Raw genomic sequence first — 18917 nt, 5'->3', positions numbered from 1 at the left:
GAAACAAGCTGACCCATCATGGAGATTTGAATCTCTGTGAGACTATTGTCAAGGGTGGGTGGGTTTAATCTTTATTTATGAGGCTTGAAATAAGACTGTGCTTCACATAGTTGTTTTTTGGTGTAATGTAGTTTGTTTTTCCTTTTGTGTACAAACTTTACATTCTTTTGTTAAAGTACTTTGGCAGCCTCCTGTGAATATGATTAGTGACTAACCATCACATTAAGCAATTTAAAAAAAAATTTACAAACTAACAAGCCAGGTTTTTCTCTTGACTCTGACTTGGCCCACGTTACTGTCATAGCATAATCGATAACATCTTCCACCACCGTGAGGAAAGGTCGATAATATATGTTTCTGGATTTGGATTTCAAAGTAGAGGGATGTGGATATAGGTACGTTCTGTGAAGGTTTTTTTAAATGGTCAGAAAATCACTTTGGAACAGTGACTAAATGCATCAGATACAACTAAGTATGGAACTGCAATAGGGCCTAGGAAACCTCGCTGCATCATTAATGGAAAAATGTTTATACTGTTGGGTATACAATAGGCCCAGCAAACACATTAAGGTGATTAGTTTGGCTTTGCATTCAGAACAGAAAATTCAGAAGAACTTTTGTTCAGAAGAAACCAGAGTTCCATTCAGAAGATAGAATATTTTCTCCCAGGAGGAAAATCAAATCCATTCAGGGGAACACATCATTCTAAGCAGAAGTGATTTCTAGTCTGTGGAGCTTCTAAGCTGGGGGTGTTTTGATAGAAGTAGAGTCATAGAGATGTACAGCATGGAAACAGGCCCTCTGGTCTAACATGCCCTTGCTGACCAGATATCCCAACCTAATCTAGTCCCATTTGCCAGCACTTGGCCCATCCCGCTAAACCCTTCTTATTCATATACCCATCCAGATGCCTTTTAAATGTCGTAATTGTACCAGCCTCCACCACTTCCTCTGGCAGCTCATTCCATATACGCCCCACCCTTTGCATGAAAACATTGCCCCTTAGGTCCCTTTTATATCTTTCTCCTCTCACCCTAAACATATACCTTCTAGTTTTAGACTCTCCCAACTCATGGAAAAGACCTTTCTATTTACCATATCCATGCCGTTTGTGATTTTCTAAACCTCTATAAGGTCACCCCTCAGCCTCCAACACTCCAAGGAAAACAGCCCCCGCCTATTCAGCCTCTCTCTGTAGCTCAAACCCTCCAACCCTGGTAACATCTTTGTAAGTCTTTTCTGAACCCTTTCAAGTTTCACAATATCCTTCCTATAACAGGGAGACCAGAATTGCACACAATATTCCAAAAGTAACCTAATCAGTGTCCTGTACAGGCACAACATAACCTCCCAACTCCTATAGTCAATACTCTGACCAGTGAAGGAAAACATACTAAATGTCGTCTTCACCATCTTATCTGATACTCCACTTTCAAGGAACTATGAACCTGCACTCCAATGTCTCTTTATTTAGCAGCATTTCCCAGGACCTTACCATTAAGTGTATAAGTCCTGCTGTGATTTGCGTTTCCAAAATGCAGCAACCCACATTTATCTAAATTAAACTTCATCTACCAAGATCTGGTTATAATTTGAGGTAACCTTCTTCGCTTTCCAATTTTGGTGTCATCTGCAAACTTACTTAGCATACCTCCTATGGTCTCATCCAAGTCATTTATATAAATGACAAAAAGTAGTGGATCCAGCACCGATCCTTATGGCACACCAATGGTCACAGGCCTCCAGTCTGAAATGCAACACTCCACCACCACCTTTCAGCCAGTTTTGTATCCAAATGGCTAGTTCGCCCTGTATTTCATGTGATCTAATGTTGCTAACCAGTCTACCATGAGAACTTTGTCAAACGCCTTACTGAAGTCCATATAGATCGCATCCATTGTTCTGTTCTCAACAATCCTCTTTGTTACATCAAAAAACTCGATCAAATTTGTCAGACATGATTTCCCACACATACAGCCATGTTGACTACCCCTCATCAGTCCTTGCCTTTCCAAATACATGTAAATCCTAGCGAGTTTCGAGAAGATTTATAGCTCAGGTTGAGGTTCTGGATGTAAGTTTGCACGCTGAGCTGGAAAGTTCATTTTCAGACGTTTTGTCACCATACTAAGTAACATCATCAGTCAGCCTCTGGTGATGCACTGATCTAGTGACCTGCTTTCTATTTATGTGTTTAGGTTTCCTTGAGTTGGTGATCGCATTTCCTGGGCTGATGTCATTTCCTGTTATTTTTCTCAAAGGGTGGTAAATGGGGTCTGTGTGTTTGTTGATCGAGCTCTGGTTGGAATACCATCCCATTCCTCAGGATTCCCTCCAAAAACTTGCCCACCACTGATGTCAGACTTACCCTTCTATAGTTCCCTGGCTTTTCCTTACCACCTTTGTTAAATACTGGCACTGCATTAGCTAACCTCCAGTTTTCCAGCACCTCACCTGTGACTATTGATGATCCAAATATCTTCACAAGGGCCCCAGCAATCACTTCCCTAGCTTCCCACAGAGGTCTAGGGTACACCTGATCAGGCCCTGGTGATTTATCCACCTTTATGCATTTTAAGACATCCAGCACCACCACCTCTGTAATAGCAACATTTTTCAAGATGTCTACATCTATTCCTGTCCTTCTCCACAGTAAACACTGATGCAAAATACAGTACACATTTAGTATCTTCCCCCATCTCCAGCTATTCCACACATAGACTGCCTTTCTGATCTTTGAGGGGTCCTATTCTTTCCTTAGTTACCCTTTTGTCTTTAATGTATTTATAAACTCCCTTTACATTCTCTTTAATCCTATCTGCCAAAACTACCTCATGTTCCCTTTTAGCCTTCTTGGTTTCCCTCTTAAGTATACTCTTAATATCTCTATACTCCTCCTGAGGATTCACTCCATCTATGCTCTCTATACCTGACATATTCTTCCTTCTTTTTCTTGACCAAAACCTCATTTACCATAGTCATTCAGCATTCCCTACACCTCCCAACTTTGCCTTTCACCTGAACAGGAACATACTGTCTTGTTTAATTTGTTACAACTGAAAAAGCATGGGCCATCAAAACTTAAGAGTTTCTTGGAGCAGAGAAGATTAAGAGGTGACTCAAATAGTGTTCCATTCTGTGATCTGGCTTTGAGCTGGTCTGGGATTATCATTAGCTAGACGGATGGGGAAGTAATTGACCAGGTTGGATATGTCTTGGTTTTGTGACAGGGTCATACTTGGGAAATGATCCACATTTGTCCATTAGATTTCAATTCTCTAGATTTACTGAACAGCTTGACTGAAGCTATTGGTTCGTTCTGGAGTATAACAGTTAGCAGTACAGACTGGATGTTTTCCATAGCCTTTGCTATATCCATTTCACTGAGCTCTCAACATCAAATCACAGAATTTACAGTGCAGAAGGCCATCCAACCCATCAAGTCTGTACTGGCTCCCAGAAGAACTATTCAGCCAGTCGTATTCTCCAGTTCTACCTCTGTGACCCTCTAAATTCATCACTCAAAGACTTGAGGCACCTTCTCCCATGTCCTTACCCCTCCCCCCAACTCCACACATCAAACTTTGTCATCACATGGGCTGCTACCACATACAATCCATTGTCAGCTACTAATATGGACCCCAGACTGACCTTTACCCACTCTTTTGTTTGTCCAACTAGTTTTCTGTCTCCTTGGGCTCTACCTCCACCTATCATTTACTCTTCCCCCTTCCCCTCTCTCCATTCTCAGTGGTTAGCACTGCTGCCTTACAGCACCAGGGTCCCAGGTTCGATTCCAGCCTCCGGCGACTGTCTGTGTGGAGTTTGCACATTCTTCCTGTGTCTGCGTGGGTTTCCTCCAGGTGCTCCGGTTTCCTCCCACATTCCAAAGATGAATTGGCCATGCTAAATTGCCCATAGTGTTAGGTGGATTAGTTAGAAGGAAATCGGTCTGGATGGGTTACTCTTTGGAGGGTTGGTGTGGACTGGTTGGGCCGAAGGGCCTGTTTTCACACTGTAAGGAATCTAATAAAAAAACTGACCTTTTCCTAATTTGGAGGCACCAGTGTTGGACGCCGGTGTATTTTGGGCCACAACCACCTGATGAAGGCGCAGCGCTCCGAACTCTAGTGCTTCCAGTTAAACCTGTTGGACTATAACCTGTTGTGTGATTTTTTTAACTTTGACCTTTCCCTAGCTACCATTTGAAGAAGGGTCACTGCGCCTGAAGTGTTAACCCTGGTTTCTCTCCACAGATGCTGCCAGACTGCTAAGTTTTTCCAGCAATTTTTGTTTTTGTTCAAGGTTTTTGCAGTTACCTTCCTGCCAACATAGGCTGCTTTTACGCTAAGCATGTTTTTCATGTATTTTCCTTCAATTGCTTATTGCCATGTCCAACTAATCCTGAACAATTGATGTTTAATGATCTGGTTCCATTTTTGAGCCTAGCGCTGCATAAAGTCACCTCTTAATCTTCTTTGCTCCAAGAAGAATAAGCCCACATTCTCCAATCATTCCTCGCGTTTAAAATCTCTCATTCCTGTTCTATTGAATCTCCTTTGCAATCTCTCGAGGTCCTTCACATCTTTTCTGAAATCAGGTGCCCAGAACTGAACACAATATGTGGAATGTGGTCTGACCAATGATTTGTAGAAGTGTAGCATCATTTCCTTGTTTTTATACTTGATGCCAATATTTATAAACCCAAGGATCCTATAAGATTTTATAATCCCAAAGCATTTATAAACCAAAGGACCAATAAGTCTGTAACATCACATGGGGTGAAACGGACTGGTCAAAGGCTGGCATCTGATACTGGAATCTTGAGAAGGCTGATGTGGATTGTCATCTTGGTACCTCACGCTTCAGACTTGCTTTGAGTGCTCAGGAGGTGAGTTTACCATCATGAAGAATGTAGATGTTTATGTTAGTTCAGTAGTGCCATTTATACTGGCATACACAGCCTGACCATTTGAGGAGAAACAGAGTGGAAAGCAGACTTGATTAAAGATCTGATGTACCTCTCAGATAACTATTCTTAAAGAACAGGAGCGTTCTAATGGTGTGTTGGGCAGTATTTATCCCTAACCAACATCCTTAGCAAATCGATGATCTATTGTTATTGCCTTGCTGTTTGAGAGACCTTGACGAGTTGCTGCAATTCCTACATGACAGCAACTAAAGTAAGGAAGCAAAGTCACTGTAGTCCCTTAGGCTACTCTTTCATGAGAGAGAGGTGACTCAAGGTGGTGGTTTACCCTAAGGGTCACTGCACCTCAGGCAAGGGGAGAGGTTGAAAAGGACACTTCTTTATGCTAATGTCAGCCAGTGCGGGAATTGAACCCACACTGTTGGCATCACAAACCAGCCGTCCAACCAATTGAGCTAATTGACATGAGCGCTACCATGCTTCCAAAGTAGTTAATAGGCCTTTTGCAATGCCCTAAGATCACAAAAGGCCCAATGTAATTGCAAGTTTGTCTGTCTTCCAGGACTGGCAACATTTTCGGCTGAAATTGATTTGGGCTGAAGTGCAGTCTGCATAATTTTCCTTGAGCTAAAACGATTAGGATATAACTGCATCAAATAATGAGCACATTAATATCATATTGGCTCTGCCTGGGGTTCACATTGTACTTGAGCCTGAGACTCCCACAGCCCACAGCTCACAGCACATGGAGTTATCCTTGTGCCATTTCTGGATCAATGTAGCTGATTGGATAGGACAAGGTCTGTTCTTCTTTCTTAAAGAAGAAATGTGTATAAAGAATCCTTGTTCCGTAAACTCAGACATGGAGCACAAAAACATTTCAAATGATTATGAGGGCATCTGCGAGAGAGAGAGAGAGAGAGAGAGAGACAGAAAGAAAGAAAGAAAGAAAGAAAGAGAGAGATGGCTGGTGCTGGGATTAATCTGAAGGTCACCATGCCTCGGGTGAGGGGAGAGTTGAGGAGGAATAGATAGTGAGGATAAGAAACCTGATTTTAGTGAGTATTGGATAAGGTTGTGTAATGTGTTCCTAGATTATTGTCTACAGTTGCGAAGGTTCAAAATGGCAGGAGAATTTGGCACCGTGGAATATTCCTCCTCAATATGTGGGAAAGCAGTCTCCATGGTGTTGACTTTTGCAGGGAGTGTTTTCAGCTGCATGTCCTGATTTGCTGCACGGAGCACCTGGAGCTGCAGATGGACTCACTATGGAGCATCCCTGAGGCGGAGAATAGTATGGATAGCACGTTTAGTGAGCTGGTCACTACCTGTAAGGGCTACAATAGCCAAAGAAATGTGGGTGACCACCCTGTGGCCATTCCCCCTCAAATAGAGTAAACCATTTTGGGTACAATTGGGGGAATGTCCTCTCAGGGAAAAGCAGCAGCCAGATCAGTGGCACTATGACTGGCTCTGATGTAAAGCAGGGAGGATTAAAGTGTAGACGAGCAGTAGTGATGGGGATCTCCATACTCCGGGGCGCAGAGGGGGCTTTCTGTGGCCACGAGTGAGAATCCAGGATGGTTTTGTGTCCTTGGTACCAGGATCAAGTATGTCTCTGAGCAGCCACAGGATATTCTGAAGGAAGCGGGAGGGTGAGCAGCCAGAGGTTGTGGTCCACATTGGTACTGTTACGACATGGGGTGAACACTATCCCCCCCACCCCACGCAAATTTAAATCTGTAACATAGAAATTATTTAACCCGTGCTGGAAACTGTTAAAATTCAAGAGGCAAAGAACTATCCCAAAAGTCACTATTTAAAGTACAAAAAAAATAAGAACTTTATTCTTTAAGTCTAACATAAAATATTAACTAACCTATCTTTTACTTTCCTTTCTACAATACTGGTCTGATAAAACCCCCAGTCAAGATTTACCAAAAAATTCAAATTTCAAAACCAGTCAGCTGTTGAATCTTCTCTTGGTATCTTCCTCTGTCTTCCTTTTACCTTAGGGATTTCTGTTTCACAGCTCATTGATCGAAAAAGGTACCCTTAAGAGAGCTATTCTCTGGACAGTCTGTACATGCTGATGGCTTGGCAGTTCTTCCTCATCTGTTCAATTTTTCCTGGTTTTATACCCCAAAGGATTGGATTGTGTCATAGGTTTTTAATATTGTCAATATGCTAAATTCAAACTTGATTGGAGGTTGATATTTTGGGGTATAAATTATGCTGAATTTGAATTAGTTTTTTTTTGTCTCATAGCAGCTCAGCCAGTGCAAGTTGTTGGACCAAATGTTCCATTGTATATTCTCTAGCACCCTGTGCACTTGCTAAGTCCTTCAGTCTTTTAAAGGTACAGTACACTTCAACACCTTCATAACGGTACTATTAACATAGACAGGAAGAGAGATGAGGTCCTGCAAATTTAGGGAGCTGGGTAAAAAGTTGTAAAGGGGGACCTCTCGAGTGGCAATCTTGAGTTTACTCCCTGTGCCACATGCTAACAAGGCATGCTAGTAGGAAGATAATGCAGTTGAATGCATGGCTGAAGAGCTGGTGTAGGAGGGAGGGATTCAAATATCTGGAATAAGGGATTTCTTCCAGGGCAGGTGGTACCTGTTCAACAAGGACGGGTTACATCTAAACTGAGGGACACCAATATCCTAGCACGGAGGTTTGCTAGTGTGACTCAGGAGGGTTTAAAGTAGTGTGGTTGGTGAGGGGGGAGGGTGTGCAGTTGTGGAAACCGGAGCAGTCGATCAGCGTGTGGAATGTTTGAAGAGAAGAGAGGGGCTCAATCAAGGACGTCAAGTGGGAGTAACAGGCAGGGCCGGGTTAACGAACATGGTGGGATTTGTGGTGTGAAGTGTATTTATTTTAATGCAAGGAGTATAACAGAAAAGGCAGATGAGCTTAGCGCCTGAATTAATGCATGAATTTAGGGCATTGTAGCCATTACTGAAATTTGGTTGAAAAGGGCAGGTCTGGCAGATCAATGAAACTATTATCAATTGTGGGAAAAACCCATCTGGTTCAGATGTATCCTTCAGGGAAAGAGATTGCCATCCTTACCTGGTCTGAACATAACTTCACTCCAACAGCAATGGTGGTTGACTCTTAACATCCCTCTGGGATGGTTAATAAATGCTGACCAAGCCAGCAACGTCCTCATTCTATGAATGAATAAAAGTTCTATAAGACTTTAGTCAGGCCATATTTGGAGGACTGTGCACAGTCTGGTCATCAAGCTATAGGCAGGATGTGGAGGCTTTGGAGAGGGTGCAGAAGAGGTTTACCAGGCTGTTGTCCAGATTGGAATGTGTTAGCTATAAGGAGAGACTAGACAAACTTGGATTGTTTTTGCTGGAGCATCAGAGACTGAGGGATGACCTGGTAGAAATATATCAAGTTATGAGAGGTGTGGAAATGGCAGGTAGTCAGTCTCTTTCCTAGAGTGGACATATCAAATACTAGGGCACAGGTTTAAAGTAAGAGGGAGGTAAGTTTTAAAGGAGATGTGTGAAGCATGTTTCCTTTACACAGAGGATTGTAGGAACATGCTGCTGGCAAGGTGGTAGAAGCAGATATGATAGTAATGTTTAAGACACATGAACAAGCAGAGAATAGAGGGATATGGACCATGTGCAGGCAGATGGAATTGGACGTTGTGGGCCAAAAGGCCTGTCTTTGTGCAGTACTGTTGTATTTTCCGTGAGAGTTCTTTATGGTAGTCTCAGCTGGTGTGGGAATTGCACTCGTGCACTGGGTGTCAATCTATGTTGCAAACCAGCTGTCCCATCAACTGACCTGACCGACCCCCTCAATGAAGTAATTCTGAGAGTGCTCCCCGCGAGCACTGCAATCGGTCTGTTGACTGCAGAGCGACACCTGTGGAACCAACTGGTGTCCGTAGAGATAGATAAAGGCAGAAAACACAGCATCTGTGAAGAGAACAATGTCAACAGCGAATTCAAGTATGAAGATCTGCTTCCATCCAGAATGTGAGCCTGCCTTAGCCATTCGCATTTGCTTGTGTCTGCTGTGGCTTGGTAGGTAGCACACTTGCCTCTAAGTCACAAGCTCTGCCTCCAAGACTTCAGCAGAAAAGTCAAGACTAACAGTGCAGTGCAGTACTGAAGGAGTGCGGTCCTGTCAGGGCTATCTTTAAAATGTTGAGTGTGTGGTGTTGGAAAAGCACAGCAGGTCAGGCAGCATCTGAGGAGCAGGAGAATTGAAGTTTCAGGCACAAGCTCTTCATCAGGTTTTTGGCCAAAATGTCGATTCTCCTGCACCTCAGATGGTGCGTGACCTGCTGTGCTTTTCCAGCACCACACTTTTTGACTCTGATCTCCAGCGTCTGCAGTCCTCACTTTTCCCTAACTTTAAGGTGACCTGTTGAACTGAGCTCCAACTGCCAACCCTTGCAAATGTAAAATCGCACTATTTCAGACCATCAAGGGAGTGATGTGTTAGGTCAATATTTATGCCTCAATCTTCACCACAAAAGCAGATACTGGTTGTTATGTTGTTGGTTGTGGGAGCTTTCTGTGCTCAAAGTGGCTGCGTTTCATACATTCCTACAACTTTAAGTGACTATTAATTACTTCATTGGCTTTATAAATATACGTCTTCCTTTCTCCTTGTCATCTTTTGGTTGCCTCAGTTTAGGAAAGATGTGGAAGCTTTGAAGAGGGTGCAGAGGAGATTTACCAGGATGTTGCCTGGAATGGAGAATAGGTCGTATGAGGATAGGTTGAGAGTGCTAGGACTTTTCTCATTGGAACGGCGAAGGATGAGAGGTGACTTGATTTGTAAGATGATCGGGGAATAGATAGAGTAGACAGTCAGAGACTTTTTCGCTGGGTACAACAGAGTGTTACCAGGGGACATAAATTTAAGGTGAAGGGTGGAAGGTATAGGGGGAATGTCAGGGGTAGGTTCTTTACCCAGAGAGTGGTGGAGGCATGGAATGCGCTGCCCAGTGGCAGAGTCAGAATCATTGGTGACCTTTAAGCGGCAATTGGATAGGTACATGGATAGGTGCTTAAGCTAGGACAAATGTTCGGCACAACATCGTGGGCCGAAGGGCCTGTTCTGTGCTGTATTGTTCTATGTTCTAGCTGTTAATGTCTAGCATTTCTTCATTGAGTTCATTGTCATACAGCACAGCAAGAGGCCCTTCGGCTCACCATGTCTGTGCTGACTAACAAACACCTACTGTACTCATCCCATTTACCTGCACTTAGTCCGTATCCTACTGCAGCCTGGCATTTTAAGTGCTCGTCCAGATTTCCTCCTTGTGTTGTTTATAGCGTTTACAAACTTTGCCAGTGGGAAATGAATTCTGCTGTTATGACCAGGCTTGACTTGAATGATTGTATTTCCAAGACTGAAGGTGATTTAGATAAGGCAGTCAAAGTTAAACACCAATTGAACCAGCTGCTATTAAAACCTCATCAGCACAGATTAAATTGATTAGGATTTATTTGGTGAAGGCTAAAATTTTCAATGTGCAGATGAACATGGTTTGTTCAATTAAATGTTTGTATTTTCACTGTTGACTCATACGACGTGAAAGGATAAGTTAAATTCATTGGTAAATAATAGGCGTGGGTCTGTAGATGAATATATCATTGAACAAGCAGCCTCCATACGGCACTGAATGTAACACAGGCTAGGCTACTCATCACAACAGCCTTTAAGGAAAGGAGGAAATTAATATGGTTAGTCTTTGAATTCTGTTAGATCTCCTGCTGGCCACACTTTCATGTCTAGCCACCAGATAATAAGAAGGAACTCTGACATGGACTCTCTCTCTCTCGAGTGTGAATTTCACTTTTGTTCAAGCTGCACCTCATTTCCTTGTAACCACGTACGTGTTCTGAAAGCACAGTTTTGACAACACATAGTTTAATCCTGCTGTCTCCTACTTGGAATGCTGTCTCAGAACTCTGCTAATCCTTACCTCTCTTGCTATGTATCTGTAGCTTTTTAAATCTCAAGCTTGATGCTGCCTAGTTTACCTAGATTTTGTTTTTAATATACTCAAACATGGCGCTTGTACTGATTCTTTGAACCTTCAGAAACAAACATAGCAACATACAAACTAGTATTTGGAGTAGGACATTTGGCCCTTTTGAACCTGCTCCCCCATTCAATATGATCATATCTGATCATCCAACTCAGTACCCTTTTCCCACTTTCTCCCCTTACCATTTGATCCCTTTAAGCCTCAGAACTATATCTATCTGCTTCTTGAAAACCTTCGATGTTTTGGCCTCAACTGCTTTCTGTGGCAGAGAATTCCACAGGCTCATCACTCTCTTCATCTCAGATCTAAAAGGCCTACCCCATACCCTTAGCCTGTGACCTCTGGTTCTGAACTCCCTTGTATTGGAACATCCTACGTTTAGGAACTACTTTAGTCCTGTTAGAATTTTACAGCTTTCAACAAGATTTCCAATCATTCTTCTAAAATTCAATGAATATCATCCTCACCAATCCAGTCTCTCTTTATACATCAGTCTTGGCACTTTTGTTACACTCTCTCCTTCACCAGAACATCTATCCTCAGATAAGGAGACCAACACTGCACAGAATACTCCAGGTGTGGTCTCACCAAAATCTTCTCACTATGAAGGCCAACGTGTCATTTGCCTTCTTCACTGTCTATTGACCTACATACCTACTTTCAACGATTGGTTTGCAAGGACTCCCAAGTCTTGTTACACCTCCCCCTTTCCCAATCTATCCTCATTCAGCAAATAATCTGCCTTCTTTGATGCCAAGACGGATAACCTCACATTTATCCTCACATTACACTGCATCTGCCATATATTTGCCCACTGATTCAACTTGTCCATATCACACTGAAGAATCTGTATCCTGCTCACAGTTCACCATCCCACCCAAATTTGTACTGTGTCCAAACTTGGCGACATTGCATTTAGCTTCTCATCTAAATCATTAATGTCTATTACAAATAGTGGGAGGCCAAGCACTGATCCCTGTGATACCCTACCAGTCACTGGCTGCCGCTCGTTGGATGCTGCCTGAACTGCTGTGCTCTTCCAGCACCACTAATCCAGTACTTGGTGAAAAAGGTCTATTTACTCCTGGTCTTTGTTTGCTGACTACCAATGTCTATACAAGTCAGTACACTATCCCCAATCCCATATACTTTAATTTTACATGTTCATCTCTTATGTAGGACTTATTGATAGCCTTCTGAAAATCCGCTGGCTTCCCTTTATCAACTCTCAAAAACTCTGCAAACTCTCAAAACTCCAGTAGATGCATCAAGCATGATTTATCTTTCATAAATCCATGCGGTCTCTGTCACTGGTTTCCAAGTGCTCTGTTTTTATAATGGACTGCAGCATTTTCCCTTTTACTGATGGCAGGCTATAATTTTCTGTTTTCTCTGTTCCTTCAATTTTTAAATAGGGGGGTTACATTAGCTACCTTCCAACCCATCTGAACTGTTCCAGAGTCAATGGAATATTGAAGGATGATCACCAGTGCATTCACTATTTCTAGGGCCACTTTCTTAAGTACTCTGGGATGTAAATTATTATGGCCTGGGAATTTATCAGCTTTTAATCCCATCAATTTCCCCAATGCCATTTCCCTACTAATAATGATTTCCAGCAGTTCCTCCCTCTCACTAGACTGTCCCCAACATTTTTGGGACTATATTCATGTCCTCCTTTGTGCAGACAGAACCAAAGTGTGTATTTAATTGGTCTGCCATCTCTTTGTTCCCCATTATACCTACCCCTGTTGCTGATTGTAAGGGACCTACATTTGTCTTCACTAATTGATCTCTCTTCACATACCGAAAAAATGCTTTTGCGATCAGACTTTGTATTCACATCTTGCCCTCCTATCATCAAAGGTTTGTGAATCTGCCTTTCTGTTCTTTCACTCTCTTCAAAGAGGACAGAGCTAGATTCCTGCAGCACCTCCTGACTCCCCACAGTCTGTCTGTCATCCAAAAGGTATAAGTCAGGAGTCTGATGGTATATTACTCGCTTGCCTGGAGGGGTGTAGCTCCAACAACACTGGAACTATTCAGGACGAAGCATCCTGCTTAATTCACCCTATCTACTTTTCTTAATCTCAACCATCTTTTGAACTTCCCTAGCAAGGCACTCTATTGTCATTGAATGCACCTTCTGGAGTGCAGTTAGGGATGGGCAATAAATGCTGACCCTGTCAGTGATATTCTCATCACATTTTTTGAAACAAAAGTTATTTTACTTTTGGTTCGTGTATTAATGTTGCTGATTTTGAAGGACAAATATCGATACTAAGCCGAGGAAGACCTCCATTGCTCCTCTTTGAAATAGTGTCATGGGATCACTACTGGCCTTCCAAGAGGCAAGTTAGAAACTTGAAGTAATGTCACCCCCAACAGTACATGATTCCCTCAGTATTGCACTAGGGCTTCCTCATTAATACATGAGGATTCCTTCAGTACTGCACTGGAACTGTAAGTCTGGATCTTTTGCTCAAAGCTCTGAATTTGCTTAGTCTTCTGATTAATACTGTTCAAACTTGGTGCGAAATGTATGATGGAACCTGACCTTCCACCTAATTCACAATCGAGAGGAATAAATGACAGCCCATGATATATCAAAAATTTATCATCTGTGACAGATCGTCAAACTGTCAGTGAACATGCTGTGGGTGCACATTAATTTATATAAATGGCTTGGCCTCTACTGTTATTTAATTGCCTCATCAGATATATTTCAAGAGGACTATACTCTTGCAGTTCACCAATACTTTTGTCATCGGTGCAAGTATTTTGAAGAAATTGGTGGCAGATGTTCCCTTGACAAATCTGTAGTCGTTACATTTCAGTTGATAATCTGGGTTCCCTGACACCATCTGATTACTCGAGACTTGATTTGCACCGACAGCAGAGTTCCTTGTGAATGTTCTTGCTGAGCTCAGGGAAATGTATATGCTAGCTAAGAGACCCCAGGTCAAACAATGCACCTATTGAGGTCCAATGCAGCGGAATGATTTCAAAGCTTCAATTAAGATTTAGTTTTCATAATGGCCATAAGCAATTCAAACCTAGCTCTCCAGATTTATGGCACTATTTTGATTAGATTTCTGCCATGTTCTGAATGCTTCTTCACTTCTTTATACACCTTTATTAGATTTTAGCACATACGTGCTTCTGCATATTGACTATATGTCTAAACTGCATAAATTATTCACTTAGGTTTCAGCCTCTAAGAACAGAGTTCGCAGCCTTTATTTGATCATTTGCCCCTGAGTTAGAAACTCCATGAGTTCACTCCCTGTTTAGGAAGCCTGGAATGATATAATCACACAGTGCAGAAGAGGCCCTTCAGCCCATCAAGTCAGCACCACCAAAGCTATACTAAACTTACATTAGTCCCACCTTCCAGCACTAGATACATAGACTCAAGGTCTCAATCTCAGCTGCTTTTCAAAGGCCAGCACTGAGAGAGCACTGAAATGTTAGAGGTGCTGTCTTCCAAGTACTGCACTAAACTGAGGTGCCTTCTGCTCTCTTTGGGTGGATGTAAAAGATCCTGTGGTATTGACTCCATGAAAACCAGGATGTCTCTCAGTTAAATTTATGATCTGACGTATCCTTCACCCAAAGATCACTAAGTGTGCCTTCTTTCTCAATATATGCTACTGGATCTCATTTTTGTTTGTGGCACAGGTTTGCAAAAGAGATTACATTTCAAACTTACTTCATTGGCCAGGGAATGATCTGAGAGACGCGATATCAATTAAAAGGAGGTGGGAGCATAGTCGAAGTGTCACTGAACTAATAGTGCAGAATCCTACGTTCATGTTCTGTGGGCGTGGATTTGAATTCCACCATGGCAGATTGTGAAATTTGAATTTGATAGGAACAAAATCTGGAATAAAAAGCCTGCCCACATAAACACAGTCAATTGTTGTGAAAACCCATTTGGTTCACTAATGCCCTTTTGGGGAAGGAAATCTGCTGGCTCTACCTGGTATGGCCTAAATGTGACTCCAGACCTACAGCAATGTGATTGGCATTTGGGGATGACAAACAAATACTGGTCTGGGCAGCGGCGTTGCATCCTGTAAATTAATTTAAGAAAAAGTTTGATTTTTCTTTCCTCCTCTCTCAAGATCTTTCTTGCTTTGGGATTGTTTCCCTTGGTCCCAGGTACGACATTGCCTTTGAACTGCTTGGCAGCCATTCAGAGGTTCGGCATGCACTCATTGGTGTGCCAAAACCATTCCAAGTATTGACTTTTGGTTTTGGAAGTCACTGTCTCCTGAGGTCCGTGAAGCAGAGAAAATAACAAGAGGGATTGTTACCCAGGACTCAGTTTGGTGGGATATTGTACGTAATGTAGACACCTCGCATACAAAAGTGGTTCCAGTGAAGGACCTAAGGAATGAATGCCATCGGATGTCCTTTTTTAAAAATGTACGTTTCTCCCCCCACAGATCGTGAGTGTCACTGACTGGTCCAACATTTTCTCCCATCTGTAATTGTCCTTAAGCTAGTGATGAGCTGCTTTCAAAAACTGCTATGTTGTAGTTGATGTAGTTACACCCTCAGTGCCATTAGGAAAGGAATTCCAGGATATTGATCCAGTGACACTATAGTAATGGCAAATAGTGAGTGATCTGGATGGATCTTGCATTTGGTGGTTTCCTTTGTATCTGCTGCTCTTGACCTTCTAATTAGTTGAGGTTGTGGGTTTGGAAGGTGCTGTCCAAGGAGCCTTAGTGAATTTCTGCAGTGTTCCTTGTAGATATTCACTCCTCCTTCCAGTAGTGTGTGCTGTTTGTGGATATGTTTCCAATCAAGTGTTACATTATTCTGGATACTGTCAAGCTTCTTGAGTGTTGTTGGAGCTGCATTTGTCCAGGCAAGTGGGGAGTATTCCATCACACTCCTGACTTGTGCCTTGTAGATGGTGGATAGACTTTGGGGAATCTGATCGACTTGCCACAAAATTCCTAGGTTCTGACCTGTTCTTGGAGCCAAAGTAAGTGTATGACAGGTGCAGGTCAGTTTCGGATGAATGTTTGATAGTGGGGAATTCAGCCAAGATAATGCCACTTAGCTGGAGTACTGTGTCCCGTGCTGGGTTCCACACTTGCAGAAGGATGTGAACACTTTGCATAGAAAGCGAAAAAAAATAAAGCAAATGTTTTAAGGGATAGAAATCTTCAATTGTGAAGAGAGATTGTAGACATTAGGACTGTTTAGAACAGGAAGCATCCAAAAGGGAATTAGACCATTAGCTGAAATGAAGAATGTGCCAGAATACAGGGAGAAAGTAGGAGAATGGCACAGAGTGAATTGGTCCTTTGGAGAGATGGTGCCGATACGATGGGCTAATTGATGACCTTCTCTACATTAACAATTAGACTGTAAAATATAAGAGCAGAAGTGGGCAATTCAGCCCATCACATCTGCTCTGTCAGTCAATAAGATCATGGGGTTGATCTGACAATCCTTAGAATCTAAGGATTCTTGGAAGGTTACTACGCTATCTCTGTAGCTACTTATCTCTGTAGCTACTTTTTTTTCACATCCTAGGATGCATTCCATGAGGTCCAGGGGATTTGTCGATCTTTAATCTCCATTAGTTTCTTGAGCACTTTTTCTCCCATGGTAGTTATTGTATGTATTTCTTCTCTTTATTTAGTATTTTTGAAATACAATCAGTATTATTCTACTGTGAAGCCTGATGCAAAGTATTTATTCAACACCCCTGTTATTTCCTAATTTCTCCCTTATTATTTTCCTGTCTCATTCTGTAAAGTGTCTATGTTTCCTTTGACCCCTCACTTCCTTTTTATATATTCAAAGAAGCTCTTGCTGTATGTCTTGATATTACTTGCAAGTTTATTCTCAACGTTTATAAAGTCATACAGCACAGAAACAGATCCTTTGGTCCAACTCATCCATGCCAACCAGGTTTGCCAAACTACATTCGTCCCATTTGTCTGTGCTTGGCCCATATCCATCTAAACCTTTCCTATTCATGTACCTGCCAAATGTCTTTTAAATGTTGTAACTGTACCTGCCTCTATCAATTTCTTTGGCAGTTCAGTCCACATACGAACCACCATCTATGTGATAAAAGTTGCCCCTCAAGTTTCTTTTAAGTCTTTTTCTCCTGTCACCTCTAGTTTTGAACTCGCCTACCCTAGGGAAAAGACCTTTGCTATTCTCCTTATTCAAGCCCCTCATGATTTTATAAACCTCTGTAAGGTCACTCCTGAGTCTCTTACACTTCAGGGAAGAAAGTTCCAGGCTATTCAGTCTCTTCTTATAACTCAAACCTTCCAGTCCCATTAAGATCCTTGTAAATCTTTTCTGCACCGCTTCCAATTTAATAATTTCCTTCCTATGGTAGGGCAACCAGAACTGTACACAGTACTCCAAAAATGGCCTCACCAAACATCTTGTACAACAGTAACATGATGTCGCAACTCCTAATCTCAGCACCATGAGTAATGAAGGCAAGCATGTCTAACATTTTCATTACCACCCTGTCCACTGTGATGCGTATGTACCTGAACCCCAAGATCTCTCTGTTTGACAACGCTCCCAGGGACCTACCACAAACTGTGCAAGTCCTGCCCTGGTTCACTTCACCAAAATATAGCATCTTGCATTTTTCCAGATTAAACTCCATTTTCCTCTTTTGGACCTTTTTAAAAAATTCATTCATAGGATAAGGGTGTTTCTGGCTAGGCCGACATTTATTGCCCATCCCTGATTCCCCATAGGGCAGTTAAGAGTCAATTACATCGCTGCGGGTATGGACTCACATGTAGGCCAGACCAGGTTTCCCTCCCAAGAGGGCGTTAGTGAGCCAAGTGAGTTTTCTAACAATCAGCAATGGATTCAAGGTCATAATTGGATTCTTTATTCCAGTTATTGTTTAGGTCCTTTTTCAATCTTTCCCCTCAAACCTTACACCTTTTCCCTCTAGTTTTGTACTGCTAACCCTAGGAAAAAGATCTTGGATAATCACCTTATCTATGCCCCTCATGATTTTATAAACCTCTATAACATCATCTCCTAAGCCCCTGCTGCTCCACGGACAAGATCTATTCAGCCTCTCCTTATCGCTCAAACTCTGCAGTCCTGGCAAAATCCTTGTAAATCTTTTCTGCACTTTCTCAAGTTTAACAACTTTCTTCCCATAGAAAGGTGACCACAATTGTATGCAGTATTCTAAAAATGGCCTCACCAATGTCCTGTACAGCCACAATATGATGTCCCAACTCCTATACTCACTAGCCTGCCAAATGCCTCCGTCACCAGCCTGTCTACTTGCAACTCCACTTTCAATGAACTACGCACCTGCACCTCTCGATCTCTTTGTTCGGCCACACTGTCCAGGGCCTGACCATTAAGTGTATAAGTCCTGCCCTGATTTACCTTACCAAAATGCAACACCTCACATTTATCTAAATTAAACTCCATCTGCCACCCCTCAGACCTTTGCCCCATTTGATCAAAGCCCCATTGTCATCTTCGCTGTCCACTACACCGCCTATTTTGGTGTAATCTGTCATCTCCTATATTGACATCTTTATATAAATGGTGAAAAGGAGTAGATAATAGTAAAATGCCTATTCTTGATTTCAGGAACCTATAAGACTGAGCCTGAATGGAATAAATAAAGAGCACAGTGTTGCCAGGATGTTTGAGTACTGAAACTGGCCTGAATCCCAACAGCAAAGATAAGGCTTTCATGGTGCAAATAGCAGCCTGGAGCTGGAAGCAAGGAACAAAGTATGATCACTTCAAGGCTCTATCTCACTCCACATATTTTCTTTATTTAAAAAGGAAAGAAATCTCACATGCAGCGAGTTGTTGTGACCTCAAGTACATTGCCTGAAAGGGTGATAGAAGCACATTCAATAATTCCAAAGTAATTTCAATTCCCTATGTGATTCAGAAGGGGAATATTTG

The 18917-nt window shown here is 42.2% G+C and overlaps 1 protein-coding gene across 1 annotated transcript in view; it reads left to right on the top strand.

The window, feature by feature from the left end:
* Positions 1–18917, top strand: part of ggt6 (gamma-glutamyltransferase 6) — a 71215-nt gene that overhangs the window by 28449 nt on the left and 23849 nt on the right. The gene's annotated exons all lie outside the window — the stretch shown is intronic.

Source organism: Chiloscyllium punctatum, chromosome 2 (genome assembly GCF_047496795.1).
Source record: "Chiloscyllium punctatum isolate Juve2018m chromosome 2, sChiPun1.3, whole genome shotgun sequence".
Lineage (NCBI taxonomy): Eukaryota > Metazoa > Chordata > Chondrichthyes > Orectolobiformes > Hemiscylliidae > Chiloscyllium > Chiloscyllium punctatum.
The sequence above is the reverse complement of the archived record's forward strand: the minus strand, read 5'-3'. Positions and strand labels throughout refer to the sequence as shown.